At 50.5% G+C, this 13,895-nt stretch overlaps 1 long non-coding RNA gene across 2 annotated transcripts in view; it reads right to left on the reverse strand.

The window, feature by feature from the left end:
- Window positions 1–7,582: 7,582 nt before the first annotated feature.
- The window catches only part of LOC105494593 (uncharacterized), a 92,892-nt gene continuing 86,579 nt past the window's right edge, over window positions 7,583–13,895 (reverse strand). For both annotated transcript variants that reach the window (XR_011623838.1, XR_011623840.1), the window contains exon 6: window positions 7,583–7,962. This is a non-coding gene — a long non-coding RNA (uncharacterized lncRNA). The remainder of the gene's footprint in view (window positions 7,963–13,895) is intronic.

The following is a 13,895-nucleotide window of genomic DNA, read 5'->3' on the forward strand; positions in this document are numbered from 1 at the left end:
AGATGGTTCAAGGAGAAGTTGATAAATGGGTCCTGTCCTTTCCCAGAAGATTATAGATTTCCTTTTTCTTTATTACATTTTTTTTCTTTTTTTTTTTTTTCTTTATAATCTCTCTTTCCAACACACAGGACTCTCTCTCCTGTGGAAGCTAGTGGTCTTTGAGAAAACTGCTCCTGTGATGCTGGGAGCCCCTCTCAGGGTGCGCCCTGCAGGGCCTGGGGCCTGGAGGTTGCACTGTGGCTGAGACTGCAGTGGCTCAGGGCTCCTGTTCTCATCTTCTCCGGTTAGCCCTGCAATGCTTGCTGCCCAGTCCAGGAGGTGGTGAGCTCCCCGTCACTAGAGGGGTCCCTGGAGACTGGGCAACCCTTGGTAGGGAACTAAGGCAGCAAATGCTGGGCTGAGGTTATTATGGGGACATCATTCTCTGCAGATTTCCCCATCCTGCACTCTATTCCACCCCAACACCAGAGTGCAGGAGGGGGAGGGAGGAGCTAACAGTTACTGTGTTTGACGGGTGTGGTGGGCTTGTCATGTAGGGTCTGATTCCCTCCCCTCCCTCTCTTTTTCCTCCCCAAGATCATCTCAAGGGTTAAATTGTGTTTTCCCTCATTTCACAGATGAGGAACCTGAGGCTCAAAGAGGTTGAATGAGGCAGTAAGTAGCAGAATTGGGATTTGAACCCAGGCCTGCCTGGCCCTTTCCTAAAAGTACTCCTGTCTCCAAAAGAGTACAGGCTGCTCTTACCTGTACCAAGCACTTACCTTGTGCCAGGCACTGAAGTTGACTCTTCCCATCCTGCATGTCACTGAACCCTGACGACCATCCATAGGGCAGATGCTATGACCACCACTTTTCAGACGAGGAACCTGAAGCTCAGAGAGGTTAAGTTACTCACCTGTGAACTGTGGAATGGGATTCAGTCCTGGGTTGGTTGCCTGCAGAATCTGTGTCTATAAGTGCTGCATAGGGCTGCCTCCTCCTCTGACCCCAAAGAAGTTCTTCCTGAGCTCTAATCCAGCTCCTCTCCCCGGACCTTCAGATTAGCTGCTGAGGGTCATGGGCCTGAGACATATTAGTGTAAGAAACAGGTTATAAAGTTCCAGAGGGCAAAGGGAATTTTATTTCATTTATCTTTTTTTCGCTTAAGAATTGCTGAATGAATGAATGAATGAACACATAGTCTCTCTGTAGGCTGGTAGAAGGTGATTAGGTAGATAACAGATGAAGAGTCAGGTAGGAGGCGAGCACACTGGTAGGAGGCGAGCACACTGGTAGGAGGTGAGCACACTGGTAGGAGGCGAGCACACTGGTAGGAGGTGAGCAAGCAGGCAGTAGGTGAGCAGACGGGGAGAAGATGATCAGGCAGGTAGGAGATGATGAGGCAGGTAGGAGGTGAGCAGGCAGGTAAGAGATGAGCAGGCAGCTAGGAAATGGGCGGGCAGGTAGGAGTTGAGCAGGCAGGGAGGAGGTGAGCAGGCAGGTAGGTTGGGTCTCTGCTCCTTTTACCTGTTACAGGTGAGGGCGTCCCTTTCCATAGCCAACAGCTCCAGGGGTGGGCTCTATCTGAGGTCCTGTGGCCCCCTTGGGGGAGGGATTTTGTCCCCTCACAGTTATGGAGCTCTGAGAGGGCCCCACACTGCTGGGCTCCTTCCTATTTCATCTCATTTAAACTTCCCATTGATGCCCATTTCTGTAGTGAGCACACAAAGTTCAGAAAGTAGAGACGACATGGCCAAGAACTTGAACCCGAGGACTCTTGCCAGATCACTGTGCTGCCTTCCACCCTCTTCCTCCTTGGTTTCTCCATTCGTACACAGGTGGCTGCCCAACACCACCAACCCCGTGGAGAGCTTCCCATGGGGCCCAGAATTGACCTCAGACTCCCACCTCCCCTTTGCAGGGAGTCCCATTCCGTCACAGCCCTGTCCCTCCCTTGGAGTCATTCTCTTGCTCAGAACCTGTGTTAAGGCCTCCTTACCTTGCTAGGTACATTCAAGCAATGGCATGCACATGAGGCAGCCTGAAAGTGTGGAGACCAACCAGCAGGTAAAGGAGCCCCCAGGAATAGCCCAAACACTTGTGTTTCATCCCCCAGGACTTCCAGAGGGTTCCTCCACTCCTTGTCAGCACTCCCTCAGAAGGGAGAGAAGAGGGATGGAACCCAGGGAATTCCCTTCCCTGGAATGAGGGCACCTCATTTTTGGATGTTCCCCCTCCCGAGTCCCAGAGGATACAAGTCTCCTGGGATAGCCTCAGCCTCCAAACAACAGCCTTCTGAGACTTTAACAGTTTGCACCCCCATTTTATAGATGGAGAAACTGGGGCTCTGAGTGGTGAAGTAAACTACCGAATGTCATGCAGCTATGGAATGGTAGAGCTGAGATTTAAATAGAGATCGGACCCCAAAGCCCATTGTCTTCCCAGTGTTTGTACTCAAAGCAGACTGATGTCCTTGGCTGTCTCTATCAGATCTAGCCCCACCATCCCCAACCCCTCAGCATGGCCTGAATTCCTAGGTTCCAGTGGGTGCAGTGAGCCTGTGCCCTGCCTGGATGCCCCTCCCTGATGGGTCTTGTTCCAGCGGACTGAACTCTGTCAATTTCTCCAAAGCCGCTCCCTCCAGGGCTTTGCAAAAGCTACTCCTCCTGCCTAGGGGGCCCTTCCCCTCCTCTCTGCCTGGACAACTCCTATTCATCTTTCAAGACTTAGTTGAAATGTTGCCTTCTCCAGAAAGCCACCAAAATCTCCCGAACTTGATCATGCTTTCCTGGAGTCCTGAGCGTTGATTGTGTTCAGTTAGAGTGTTTGTCAAGGTGTCTGTCTCCCCACTGGACTGTGACATTCCTGAGTGCTGGGGCCATCACTGTGAGTCCTGCATACTGCGTGGGGCCTGGCCTACAGCAGTGGTAAATAAACCAATGTCTGTGAAATAAACTTCACTCAACAGTTCTAGCTCTGGTCAGAGAATGGTCTGCCCGTTTTGTGGGTTTCAGACTCCTGGACTCTCTTACTGTGGGGATTGTGGGTCTATGCTGCTCTGGTCCTGTGGCTCAGGGAATCTAAGGCTCAGGGATGCTGAATGCTGAAGTCTGCACCTGGGTGAGTCAGGTTCTGTGACTTTGAGTCAGCACCATGAGAATACCCCGGGTGCTGACAACACCTTCTGAATCCAGGCATCCAGGGATACTGACTGAGTCTGAATCTGGCCCCTCTACTCAGCAGTTGTACGAACTTCAAGGCTCTGAGTCTCAGTCTCTTCATCTGTGTAGTGGGGTTGATGATGGCAGGTGGGTGCGACTCTGTCAACAGCATTTAAGAGGAGCCTGCCTGTGTGTGGCTGCCAAGGCAGGCCCTGAAGAGTGGGCTGTGAAGTGGACAGTGGGTCCTGCCCAGCCTGGCAGGGGCGTGCCTGTGAGGGCCCATGTGTGGCAGAGTCCTTTGTATGAGGGCCTCACATAGCAGGGTGCAGTCAGCCAGGAGGACACTGGTGATTGCCGGCCCTGGAGGGCAGCCCTGGGCTGGAAGCGATGTGGAGAGGGGCCCAGAGCATTTCTTCCCCCCAGCCTGTATGTGTCAGCTGTCAACCTGCACTTGAGGCCTAGATTAGCCCTGTTGAATAGAAATGTAACAGGACATGTCAGTTTTAATTTTGTAGTAACGTTAAAAACTTAAGAATTAAGTGAAAATTACTTTAAAATATCTCTTATTAACCCAATATATCATTTCAATCTGAAATCAATACTAAAATATAAATAATGAAATGTTTTACATTTTTCTCTATGCTGAGTCTGCAAGTCTGGTATGCCTTTCATACGTCTAGGATAGCTCGATCCAGACCAGCCACGGTTCAAGTGTGCAGCGGCTCCCTGTGGCCTGTGGCTATGGGACGGGCCACAGTAGGGCTGGCAGCTCCTGATGATAGCCCACTGGGTAGGAGCCTAATCTCTGGAGTGACTGTGGCTTTGGTTCAATTCCTGACTCTCCCTCTTCTGGGTCAGGTGACCTTGAACAAAAGGTTTCACATTTTCTTGAGAAAATTGATGTATTGAGTGTTCAGCAAACAGTGGCTGCTGGTATATTTATTATTTTTGTCACTCTGTCACTTCACAGCACCCTAACTCACCCTTGTAACTGTGTGTCTCCCCCTCGTAGACCTTTGGCACCTTCCTCTGCCATTGGATCTGCTGGACAGCAGCCACCCCAGAGTGTGGCTCCCTCTGCATGGCTGGGGCTCACCGAAGCACAGAGTACAGAGCCCCACCTGGGCTGAGCTGATGAGCCTCTAGGGCAGCAGCACATTGTGTGAGTCTGGGCTGCCCCAGACCTCTGCTTCTTGGCCTGTAAATAAGAGGGTAGGACTAGGGGACCCTGGAAAGTCACTGCTAAGTGTGAGAACTTGATGAGCATGACAGCATTTATATAGGACATGAACAACACTTACAGAGAAGACTGGGGCGGGGCGGGAGGCAGTAATAAGCTGCAATGTGCTTGACTATTGGCTTGCCTTGGGTGACCTGGCTACCAGGTAGGAAGGAGCCTTGTTTCCCCTCTGAAGAAGGCCTGCCTCCCAGGGTGTGAACCTGTGATGACCTGAGTAAATGAGCATAATGTCCCACCAGGTGTCAGAGCCCAGACAACATGGCTTTTGCTGAAGTGGCAAAAAGGGCTGCCTGGGGAGAGGTTCTAGTGGATCCACTGTCTTGCTCTGGGAGTTCTTGGGAAATCTGGAGACTCCAACTCCAGGCCCATAAGACTTGCCAGGCCTCAAACCAGCTTCGGGTTTGGAGAGAGATGTGGGGTGGGGGGGCGGTGGAGGGGGTGCCACACTGTAGCCTCCTGAGGACATCACCTCATCACGGTACTCTCCAGTCCCATACAGGGGTGACCCCAGGGGCTGTGCAAGTGGGTCAGGTGGAGAGGAAATGGTCTGTTTTGTTGCTCCAGGACACTTGTAACTGGCTAGTCGACAGCTCACAGCCTGGTTCCGGCACAGCTTCGCCAGTCCTGCGTGAAGCAGTGAACACAGCAGTGCCCACAGTGCTACCCCCGAAGGTCCTGCAGGGCTTAGGGACTCCCTGCAGGACCTTCGGGGGCACACTAGGCCACTGACAGAGGACAGAGCCCGGAAGCACCTGGCCAAGGAGAGATTCCTTGCCTGGGGGTCAGTGCAGGGCTGGACAGGCCATTGTGCTGAGGGACAGAAGCCAGGGGCTGGGGGGAAGAAGTGAGCTCTAGGTGAGAACAGTCAGCGGCAGGATGAAGGGCGGTATCTGCCTACCTGGCTCTTAGCAGAGCAGTTTGTCCTCCCAGGCCACTCCCCCTGGAGAGCACGGGCAAGACACATGATGGCCCTGAATAAATTCTTCCTTTCCGTGCTTTAGCAAGTATGATAAGTATACTTATTAAGTATACCTCAAGTGCTTTAAGAAGTATCATTGAGTAAGTTTTTCTTTAACACTCCACTCCTCCCTCTTCTTCTCTCCCTTCCTCTCCCTCTGCTTCCGTTTTTTCTCTCTTCCTTCCATGGGGCAGGAAGGTAGCAAGACAGAACCCGGGCACATGTGTCCACAGGCACACGTATAAGGCCCCACACCTGTGAGCACATGCACACCTGCCGCACGATGGGCCGTGTCCGCCCAGCACCAGCCCCACAGAACTCAGAGCAGCCCAGGCCTCTTCTATGTTTTACTGCTCCCAGAAAATTGGAAAATAAAGAAATGTTAAAATAGAATCACAAACCCTGGGATATAACCTAAATATTTACATCGTACAAATGAACACTCTTGTCAACAAATATATGATGTGTGATGTGTCAGGTAATCACAAGGTTTATTTTTAAAAAGCTCATTCCTTCCACAGGTAAGGCAGAGTGGATGGGAACCAGGACACACAGAGGAGGCTGTTAGATGAAAGTCTGGCCTTCTTTCCCTGTGCCTCAGTCCATGGGAAGAACCTCTTAGTAACAGCATCGGAAGGTCACATTTGAGGGCTTGAAAGTGGGCCCTGCACACATATGTGCACACATACACGCAGACACGTACATACACGCCTGCATACACTCAACCCCCTTGGCAGAGAGGCAGGAGGTTACCTGACTTGAATGTTGCTGTGGCAATAACTGCAATGTGATACTTTTTAGAGATAAAGCTGTCACGTGCATTTTTATCCTTTCTGAAAACAGGCAAGATCTGATGGTATCTGGGGGGAAGCTGACATGGGAGAGCATCCCAGAGGCATTTCTGCAAATCCTGAATCATGGTGGGTCCCAGGTCCTTCCCCAGGGGCCTGTGCGGTGGGTCAGGTGTGGGGGAAATGGCTGCTTCTTGAGGTGCTACTGTGTCCCAGGCACATGGTCTATCCTGTTCACCCCTCACAATGCCCCCAGAGTGGGTCGAATTCTCCCTGTTACTGCGGAGGAATGAAGCCTCGGAGAGGCAGGGGAACTTGCCCTGGGTTACCATCAGGGAGTGGAAAGGCTGGTCTCGGCTGGCTCTCCCCAGTGCCGGTGACGGAGCTTATTACAACTGAACTTGGGTTGTGAGGCCCCTATTCTGCCGGCCGCATTACTGGATGTGAGCACAGGATGCAGTCTGCTAAGGGCCACTGACAGACAGTGGAGAAATGACTGGGGGAGTGCAGGTATAGATGATGGGCAGTGGGGAGGGGGAACAAGGAGGGGATAATGATAAGACTGGGGCTTTGTGGGCTTGAGACAAAGCACAGTCAGTGCCTGATCAATGGCAGCCATTATAAGTGTGGTGATGACTGCCATCATCATCATTTCTGGGGGAAGAATCTTCATCATTGATATGGTTTGGATCTGTGTCCCCGCCCAAATCTCATGTTGATGTGTAATCTCCAAGGTTGGAGGTGGGGCCTGGTGGGAGGTGATTCTATCATGGGGGTGGATTTCTCACAAATGGTGAGGGCACCTCTTGGTACTGTCCTCCCAAAGTGAGTGAGTTCTCACAAGACCTCATCCCTTAAAAGTGTGATCTCGTCCTCTCTCTCTTGCTCCTGTTCTGGCCTTGTGATGTGCCTGCTCCCCCTTCACTATCTGCCGTGACTGTAAGTTTCCTGAGGCCTCCCCAGAAGCTGAGCAGATGCCAGCACTGTGCTTCCTTGTACAGCCTGCAGAAGCATGAGCCAATTCAACCTCTTTTCCTTCTAAATTACCTAGTCTCAGATATTGATTTATAGCACTTCAAGAACAGCCTAACACAATTATCATCATTGTTATCATCGTTGTCTTCACCATCATTGTCATCCTCATCTTCATAGTCACCATTGTCTTGGTTTTCATCATTATATTCATGGTGTCATCATCGTCATGACTGTTGTCAGTCATCATCATTGCCATCCTCACAGTCATCACCATCTTAACTACCCCTTAGTGAGTATCACCTGTGCCTTGCCTGTAAGGCTGTTACAATTATCATCTGTAGATTACAGATGGGGAAGCTGAAGCACAGGGAGCGGAGGGGACCTGCCCAATGGCCCAGAGCAAGTCAGCGATGGTGTCACCAGCTCAAGTTCAGCTGCTCCCCATTCAGAGGCTGAAAACGTGAGAAACAAGGGGCAGTGAAATGAAAACAGTTTTATTAATTGGAAGCTAGCCGTTGGGGAATGGCCAGACTCATGCCTTTCAAAGACCAGTCCAACTTTCTGGGCTGAGTGAGATGGTTTCAGAAGGCAGACAGAGTAGAGGAAACAGGTGGGAGGGGTGCAGGGGGTGCAGGTCTGCAGGTCTTGTTCCAAAGGCTTTCTTGAGTAGTCAACCATCTGGAGGTCCAGTTGGCATCATTTTGACTTCCACCTATTGGTGGTGGTCTCCTTGCTTGTGAGCCCACTAAGCGAGCTGATTCCACAGCTGGATCTGCAAGCCTGGTTTGTTTCAAAATTAGCCCCTGGAATTTCTAAGCCAGCACATAATGAGATAAGGAGCACTGTTCATGGGAGTACCTGGTGGGCAGGGAAGAAACAAATGTTTTAAAGCACAAGGCTACATTCTGAGATGAAGAAGGACAGGAAAAAGTAAGTTTCAAAATGCATTTCAAGGCTGAGACACTCAGTTACAATGGATCCAGGATTCGAACCTGCGGTGTCTGTCTCAGGGGTGGCGTCTTTGCCCTGTACTAAGGACAATATGAGCGTGACTGCTCATTGGATGCCTCTGCTTGCCATGAGCACCTCCTCCCAGATTGTCTCCAAAGCCCCTGCTGTCCTCCCAGCCCATCTGGCATCCTGGGGACCACTGCCACAGCTGAAGGCCTACTGTGTGTGCTGCATCTGCGTCCTCATACCCGTGTGCTTTTGCACCTGTGGCCTCTCACCTGTGGGTTCCTAGAACCTACAGCCCCTCCAGGAGGTACATCTCATCAGGTCTGTTGTTTTTACAGGGGAGGACTCTGAGGGTCAGAGTGGGAGAGTGACTAAGGCCAACCCCAGATTCTTTATTTTTTATTTTTTGAGACAGAGTTTCGCTCTTGTCACCCAGGTTGGAGTGTAATGGTGCAATCTTGGCTCACTGCAACCTCTGCCCTCTGGGTTCAAGTGATTCTCCTACCTCAGCTTCCCCAGTAGCTGGGACTACAGGTGCTCACCACCATTCCCAGCTAGTTTTTGTATTTTTAGTAGAGATGGGGTTTCATCATTTTAGCCAGGCTGCTCTCGAACCCCTGACCTCAAGTGATCCACCTGCCTTGGTTTCCCAAAGTGCTGGGATTACAGGCATGAGCCACCGTGCCCGGCCCAACCCTAGAATCTTTCTAGGTGCTTGAGGGTGGTTGCAGGGATAAAATGTGATGACATAGGAAATCTGGCTCTGGCGAAATTGCAGCTTCTACAGGAAAGGGCACCATCCCCCATGATAGAGGAGAAACCAAGGCTGGGAGGGAAGGAGGAGGTAGAGCCTGGACTGTCAGGACTCTCCAATGCTGCTTCCCCAGGGTGACCTGGAGGGCAGGAGAGGGCAGACCCAGGAGGGCTTGGGCAGGAACTCTTCCACCTCCACCTCTGCCCCTGACTGCCTGCCAAATCCCCGACCACAAGCAATTTTCCCTGGGGAAGAAAATGACTGTGCAGTTTTGGCAAGATCTCACTTCCATTAAGTTAAGCATTTAACAGAGTTCTCAGAGCGGAATCTGTTTTGTTTAATACCTTGATCTCTCTTGTTTGCTGGAGAAATAAAATCTGTCAAACCCCTTGAAGCCAACTGTCAAAGTAAAGCATTTTGGGGGGACAAATCTCTCACTCTGATGGCAAAATTCATTTGAAATGATCCTTTAATCCAGTCTCCCTGTGAGACCTGGAGCTGAAATTTTAAAGCCATTTGCCCTAAAGAATTTCTTTCCATTTCTCCCTGCTGCTTTCTCTCCTGGTACCAACCCCTCCTCCACCTTTAAAAAATAATGCAACAAATTGCAGCCGGCATAATGATAACCATTCGGTTTCTCATACAATTTTTTTGGGGAAAATGACAGAGCACAGAGCTTTGTCTTTCACTGTCTGTTTAGGGAAGGGAGGTGATTTTCTGTCAAAATCAACAAGTAAAGGAGAAGAGGCATGAGGGGGTGGGGGGGATTTTACAGACCTGAGGTCTGTGTGAGCAGGAGGAGTGACTGGGAGGATGACTGTGCCCTCACCCCTGCTGAAGTGGGGGTGGGAGGAGCTGCCGCTTTTTCTCTGATCTCTGCTCCTCACACCTGTACCGCCTTCCATCCCTGTGTCCACCTGCAAGAGTCTCAGCCTGCCTTTGGGCTCAGTACTTCACAAGGTACAAAGCATTTCCACATTCACCACAATCATTTATCTGTTAATCGCTCCTTCCTTCCTGCCTGCCTGCCTTTATATTGTCAATGTCATGGTGATTGGGTTTCACTATGGGACATGCCCTGGGCGATGCTTGGGATGTGACCCAGACATAATCTCCACCTTTAGGATTCCAGAGTCTAAAAGGGAAGATGAAGTGTGGACAAATGGCTAGGATCCTATGTGGTAGATGTGTGCTCGGCACATAGCAGGCACTTCTCTCAGTTAGATGTGTTGGGCGATGTGTAACAGACAACCTAACAACAGTGCTCAAGTGATTAGAAAGTAGAATGCTCTGGCATTAGAAAGTAGAATGCTCTGGCATTAGAAAGTAGAATGCTCTGGCACAGCCGCACGTCTGGAGAGGAGTGGTTCCAGCTTAGTCAGATGCTCAGGGATGTTGACAAAGACCCAGGCACTTTCTCTCTTCCATCTTTACCATCCTCGGCTATGTGAACTTTTTGTCCTTAGCTTGTTTCCTCATGGTTGCAAGACGGCTGCTGCAGCTCCAAACATCATGTCTCACATTACAGACTTCAAGTCGAGAAGAAGGTGGCAGGGAGAGGCAGAAAAAAATAGTTCCCAGAAGCACTCCCTCCACCAACAGATTTCCCCTCATATCTTGGTGGCCAAGTCTGGGCCACATGCTCACCCATAAAACAATCTCTGGAGAAGGGGGATGGGGTGCCTGGCTTGGCTTCACCCCAGGGTTGGAGGCCCCCAGGCCTGAGCCTGTGGCTGCAGAACAAACACAGTGCTCTGTGAGTGAAGGAGGAGGGGCAGGTCTACTGGGGGCAGCCCCCTGTGTCTGCCCCTTCTTGTTGGTGTTTACTGACGAGTGTCCCCGGCAGTGTGCCGTCTGGGGTAGGGACAGAAAACCCGGCTCTGAGCCTCCAATCCTGTAGGCTGTGTGATCTGGGAAGCACTTGACCTCCTCCCCTGTGGAGCAGGGACCACGACAGCACCTGCTGCATAGGGAGGTCATGCAGGTGATATGGGTCATGTGTGCAGGTGCCTGGCTCATGGGGGTGTTAACACCTGTCAGCTATTGTGGGGATGAGGTCAATCTGTAAAGTGGCCCATGGTGCCCTCTCTGTAGCAGTCCTGGAGGTGACAACAGCAGGAATATCAGTTCACAAGTGCGAGCGCTTCCTACGCGTGCAGGGCACCCTGTACTTGCACTCACTCACTTAATCCTCACAGCTACCCGAGGAAAGCGCCCTTTCATCCTCATTTTTACATCAGAGGAACCGAGGCTCAGGAAGGGGAACCCAGGTGGAGTGAGGGCAGGTGGGACTCCAGGGTACTCAGGTTCCAACTGCTGTGCTCTGACCCACTGCAGGATCCTGGGTGGAGCTGGCACAGGCAGGTGCCCAGATAACCCCTTCCCACCCTGGGTCCAGGCAGTGGCTGGACCTATCGTTCGCCCAACCCTGTTGTCTGCTGCTCCTGGAGCTCCAGGGCCGCAGACCTGCCTGTGATGTGGGGAGATTGGTCACCATCCTGGCTGCCCTCCTCCAAGGTGATGAATAAACATATTCTGTGTAATCAATACTGTCACTGTGTCTTGGTCATGAATTGGCAACTTTCATTCTTTGGGGAAATACACATTAGATACGTTTAACATGGAACATAAGCATATGCTAGTGATGAATAATACATTTTGTATTTGTACATTTATCAAAATATGCAAAACCTATGTCCACGATTATACACTGGTAGGCACACCAGAGTTTAGTAACTGCTTGAGACTCCTCACCAGCACCAGAATCTGAGCTTGGGCACCAAGGGGGACACACAGCCCACAACCCAGACCTGCTGGGGTGGAGGGGCTCAGCTGTCGCTGCTGTGGGTCCCATGAAGACTTGACCCATTGTTGGCCTTCTCAGTCTTCCTGGGAATTAAAACAATCATGCTAGGTGACAAATTCCTCCTGGATTTAGGACAAACACTTGCTGAAGAGACTGCCACCAGTCACCCTGGTGGCTCAGTTCCGGTTAACAGTCTCCGAGCCCTGGGCACAGGGGAGGGAGGCAGTATAGTCTACTGGTTAAACCACAGGCTTTGGTCCACCCAGGTTTCCAGCCCTGGCTCTTCCACTTGCCTGCTGTTAGACCTCGGGAAGCTTGCTTAAGCTGTCTGAGCTCAGTCCCCTCATGTGTTAGTTGAAGATAGTAATAGCATCTACCTTATGGGATAGGGGCTAGAAGTAAACGTGGCAACACAGGTAGCAAGCTCAGTGAAGATTCTTCGTCTTGCAGTTCCATTGTGTCAGGACTGTGGTTCTCTGGCCCCACGGCTGTCCGGGTGGGCAGCTCCTCCTGCAACTGGAGGGTGCTGGCCCCGCTGGGCCCCTCACCATTGGAACAGTGAGAAGAAAATGAGCCCCAGGCCCCACTAACTTGGGTTCACATTCAGCCTCCAGCCGTCGCTCAACGTGTGACTTGGGAAGTGGCTGAACCTATGTGAGCCCGATGGGTTTTTCCCTCTGTAAATGGACACACACTATGGACCACCTAAAGCTATTGTGAGGATTTGATGAGGGTACATCAGCTGGAGGCAGATTCCTGGGCTCAAATGACACTTTTAGTGCATACCTGTGGGTGGGACTCTGGGCAAAACACAGAGTGTCTCTGTTCCTCGGATCCTCATCCTTCACATGGAGACTGGGACTCTCTGCTGCGTAGGATGCTGTGGGAACTCCAGGAAAGAGAGCTCTCAATGTATGTTAACTGGCGTTGTTATGCTGCTGCTTCTTCTTCTTCTTCTTCTTCTTCTTCTTCTTCTTCTTCTTCTTCTTCTTCTTCTTCTTCTTATTATTATTATTATTACTATCATTATTATTATTCTGCTTGTAGGCAAACACCCTATCTTGTCTTTATGTATCAAGCCCCTGGCACAGGGTCTGGGCATAGTAAAGGCTTGAGGCTCACCGGAGCAGGAAGAGCAGGAACCTGGAAGCAGTTTGCCTGTGTTTAAAGACTGGCACCATCACTTCCGAGCTGTGAGATCTTGGAAAATGTCTAAACATCTCTGAACTTTGGTATCTTCATCTTTAAAATAGGGGAGAGGGGTAAATGACAACAGGGTCTCCTTCATGGGGTTGTTGAAACAATGAAGTGAACTAATGCATGAAAAGTGCTTAGGATCGTGCCTGGCACACAGTAAGTGCCAAGACGATGCTAGCTTCAATTCTTCCAGGCCTTGAGGGAGCGTTGGTGTTGAGCGGCCTCTAAAGTTCTCCCTTTTTGCCACTACTGCAATTTGAGATGAAGAAACTGAGGCCAAGAGACATTAAATTAAATGTTTGGCAACAAGGCAGTATGTGACTGTGCTAAATTATGCAGGGCAGACAGAGAACAAAATGATCAGTAATAAAGGGGTAATTGCGGGGGACAGATGCTAAGTGGACCAGGAGCCTGAGATGAAGGAGAGAAAAATGCAGCCTGGGATGAGGATGGCCTCGGCCAGGGCCAAGGTGTTCTTGTTAATGACATTGATCTTTCCCCTTAACACAGCCATGCATCCTTACTGTGAAGCATTTGGCAAGTGCAGGCATTTATACAAGAGAGTATATAACTCATCTGGTATCTTGCCTTCCGGAGATAGTAGTTTTTACATATTAATACGTTTCTTCATTTCTTTTTCTATTCATATACAAGTATATATTTTCATAATTGCTTTCACATGGGTGTGGCTGTCTAGATAGGTTAGAACACGATGCAATAACAAACAAATCTCTTGGAAACAAAGTTTAGAATAACCTGCTATAAGGAGATGGTGAGTGGAATATTACAAAGTTTTAAAAATTAATAATGCCTAATATTTACAGAGCGAATAGACCTCAAGTCCCATTAGCTCGACCTTAATGTAAACTCAGGTCCAATCTTCCGTCCCTCTCCAGGCTCCCATCTAGATCCCAAGGTCATCATGCTTGGACTGGTGCAGTAGCCTCCTGATGGGTCCCTGGCTCTACTCACTCCCCCAACAGCAGCCCCTGTGACCCTGTGAGACTCAAGGCGGAGCCCTCTCTGCTCTGCTCTGCTCTGGACACCCCAGGCTCCTGCCTCACTGGGCACATCCAA

This window comes from Macaca nemestrina, chromosome 1, assembly GCF_043159975.1.
Source record: "Macaca nemestrina isolate mMacNem1 chromosome 1, mMacNem.hap1, whole genome shotgun sequence".
In the NCBI taxonomy this organism is placed as follows: Eukaryota; Metazoa; Chordata; class Mammalia; order Primates; family Cercopithecidae; genus Macaca; species Macaca nemestrina.